This window comes from Oryx dammah, unplaced genomic scaffold (genome assembly GCF_014754425.2).
Source record: "Oryx dammah isolate SB20612 unplaced genomic scaffold, SCBI_Odam_1.1 HiC_scaffold_5, whole genome shotgun sequence".
In the NCBI taxonomy this organism is placed as follows: Eukaryota; Metazoa; Chordata; class Mammalia; order Artiodactyla; family Bovidae; genus Oryx; species Oryx dammah.
Window position 1 is genome coordinate 65262541 of NW_024070189.1, and position 3945 is coordinate 65266485.

Below are 3945 nucleotides of genomic sequence, written 5' to 3' on the forward strand. Positions count from 1 at the left end.
ATGTGACTGCTAGCATGGAGGCCCAGATGAGCCAGGAAGGACCCTGCAATACAGGGGGAACACTGCCCACTCTCCCAGCCAGACGGCAGCACACGGCCAGCACCTAGTCTGTCTCCTGTGCAGGCCCGCACCTGCCATAAGGAGGCAGCCATACGGAACCCACCAAACCCGGCGCCCTCAACTGCTCCTGTGGACAACCATCCACCCAACTGCCAGCTCTTTGATTCAGCCCCCTCCCTTCACTTCCCGGTACTGATATTCCACTTTGTGGGGTCTGTGTGGCCAGAATGGTGAGCCTCACACATAGTCTTGTTACTCCCCATCACCCTCATTTCACAGAGCCTTGCCAGGGTCACCCAGCTGGTTCATGGTAGAGTCAGGACTGAGGCAGGCCTGTCTAGTTCCAAGACCATCCCACCTTTTCCCTCATCCTCCAGGCCCTATCAAAAATTTCTGCACCCAAATCCCCAGTGCATCAGATCCCCAAGTGCATGAGGTATTGGGAACCCCCACCACCCTCGCCTCCCTTCCACTGCCTCCTTCCCAGGCAGATGTAACTTCTCTCCCCACCTCCTGCCCCAGGCGCCCCATGTTGGCAGCTCCTGGACTACCGCACTGACAGGCAGATGCTTCAGACTCCCCGGCTGCAGTGTGGCAGTACCAGGCTCCCCAAATGTTGTTTACTAACAAGTCCCTGAGAATTTATGATAAAGTTGATGGTGCCTAACTGATGGGTCCAGGACCAAAGAGAGCCAATTACCCAACACTCACTGCTATGATCTTAAAACAGATGTTGAGTGTGTAAAATTAGGGCTTGTGGTTGATAACTGCAGATACATCCCAACCTTCCCTTTTATTGCCACTCATAAATGTTAAATGCAGCAAAATCTACATCTGAGATTCAGTTGTTGCCTTTAGGCCCCAGGTTTCTGAAGCCGAGGCTACTTTTGGGGCTGGGGTCCTGGCGGTCACTCCGAAAGCCCAGAAACAACATATGAACACAAGCTGACACAAAGTGCAGCAGAGGACAGGCCCCCAGGGCCCACCTCTGATGCCCCCAGAGCACAGGTCATGGGGTCAACAGCCTCTGCCCTCTAGTGCTGATACTTTAGCTGACCCAAACCTGGATCAGTAGACCATCCTTCCAGAAGCCAAATCGACCTGATTCTTGGCACATATATACAGGCCAACTAGGAAGGTGGATTCTTGCACATTTGGGTGTGACTTACATTTAGAGTTATTCCTGGTTCTCTGGAAGTCCACCCACAGCAGGGTCTCTAGGAAGCTAGCCCTGCTCACATGTGCCTCCTCATACAACTGCCCACAGAGCAAGTCAGGGGTGTGGGGGTAGGATGGACACTGAAAAGGGAGTCTGGGAAAGTGGTGCCCCCAGGCCAGAATTCTCAATAGCAAAGTTTGACATTCTGCTCAAGCCTGGAGACCCTTGCTGAGGGACTAGCCCCTGGACCTGCTCACAGGGCAATCCCAGAAACTCAGTCAACCCACCCTCACCTCTGAGAAGATGTACCTTGAAGTCTCAGAAATTCACACATAAAGGGGCCACTTGTGTGTTGATTGTGTCCTTCACATAGTGTGAAGTCCTAAACCCAATACCTCAGAATGGTACCTTATTTGGAAATGTGTTGTTGTTCAGTTACTAAATTATGTCCAACTCTTTGCAACCCCATGGACTGTAGCACACGAGGCTCCTCTGTCTTCTACTATCTTCCAGAGTTTGCTCAAAGGAAATCTGTGGTTGTTGTTTAATTGCTAAATTATGTGCAACTCTTTGTGACCCCATGGATGGTAGCACACCAGACTCCTCTGTCCTCCACTATTCCAGAGTTTGCTCAAATTCATGTCCATTGAGTTGGTGGTGCTATCTAACCACCTCATCCTCTGCTGCCCCCTTCTCCTTTTGCAGTCAATCTTTCCCAGCATTAGGATCTAATAGAGCCCTTACAAAGTGATGTGAGTTCATCAGAGTGAACCCTAATCCTATATGACTTGGCATCCTTATAAAAAGGGGAAAGGTGGACACAGAGGCAGACCCACGTGGAGGGAAAACAATGTAGACACAGGAAGAACACCATCCATAGGTAAGGAACACCTGAGGCCATCAGAAGCCAGGAGAGATCACAGGTAGATTCTCCACCACAGCCTCGGAAGGAAGCAGCCCTTGATTTCAGACTTCTGGCCCCCAGAACGGTGAGAGAATCGTTCCTCAGTCATATAAGTTCCCGGCATGGGGGACTTTGTGACAGCAGCCCCAGGAAATCAATACCCCATTGTCACTGGGACTACAGCTGGGCAGAGGCAGGGCCGCCCCCCAACATGAGCCTCCTCCAGTCCTGGTAAAAGGTTCTCCTAAGTTGGTCACATGGTCCCCTGCTTTTGGTGAAATTGTTAACTGAGACATTCTAACACAAATATGGCTGAAAACAAAGGAAATTTAATCACCACTAGGAGGACCCATGAAATAAGAAGAGAAAGACTCAAGGGGCTTCCCTAGTGGTCGAGTGGTTAAGAATCTGCCTGCCAAAGCAGGCAACATGGTTTGATCCATGGCCCGGGAAGATCCCACATGCTGTGGAGCAACTAAGCCCACGTGCCACAACTACTTAGCCTATGCTCTAGAGTCTGGGGGCCACAATGCTCAGCCCACGTGCCCTGAAGCCCTATGATTTGCAACAAGAGAAGCCACTGCAATGAGAAGCCTGCACCCCACAACAAAGAATAGCCTTCGCTCACCGCAGCTAGAGGAAAGCCCCCACAGCAACGAAGACCCAGAACAGCCAAAAATAAAATAATTTTTTGAAAGAAAAAAAGGCTCAAAACTGGCATGAAAATAGAAATAACTGTCCCCAAAGACAACTTACCCGTATTTTCCAACCGGGAACAACAACTGGGATGCCTGACACCCTTGCGCTGGACTGGTCTCTCCAAGACCCAGGGCAGGTGTTCCTCTTCCCTGCTCCCTTCAGAGAAAAGATGAGGTCACCCAGTTGTCAGTACTCAATTGCATAATTGCAGTTATGCATGGGGGAGAAACCTCAGCCAAACCCATTTTATACTGAATGTTGGAAACTGGGGAGTTGAACTAGGAGAGCAAGTAGCCAGCATGTCCTTGGCGCTTCCAGAGACCCCGGGGCCTGAACCCCTCTCCATGGCCATCTTCGGCAAGCCACCGGCATCCTTATCGAGGTGTCTCCTCCCACAGAATCCCTCAGGCCTCATCTTTTATCCTTATTTCCCTCTGCCAAAGGACCAGGACTTGGAGGAGGTGGTCTGAAAAGAAGACCCATCCCAAACAGATTGTCCCGCTTGTGGCTCACAGGATCCCCACTCTAAACATGTACTGTGTTTTCTTAACATATGACACTGTGCATTTCCTAAAAGGCAGATTGATTCCTTCTGATTCTACTCATAGCACATGTGAGCCCCCACCTAACCACAGAAACTGGCCAGATCTCCGGCCACCCTCCTTCAGTGAAGCACCCAGCCCCAGGATTGCTGTTTCCCAGAGATAATGGCCCTCTGCCTTGACCCCGCAGCCCACCCACTGGGCCTCACCCCAGACCCTCACCAGCCCCCTTGCTGCCAGTCCGTCCCCTCCTCCTTTCTCCCCACAAACTGCCAGACCTCTCTATAGTGCAAATCAGACAAACTGTGTCTTTGCTTAGAAACTTACCAGGGCTTCTCAACACCCTCAGGAGAGAATCAAGGCCATTTCTGCCTCTTAAGAAAGATACAAGGCCCCAAGCCCCAGGAAGTCCCTCCCCAAGTGCTTGGGACCTCCCCCAGGAAGATGCGTGCATGGATGACTTACCCACCACATCCTATAACGGGTGCCAGGCATCAGCACAGCCCCCACATAGGTGACACCCATTGAATCACCCACCCCTTTGTCCTGCCTGTTCAGGAGAGCCACACTCAGGCAAAGGT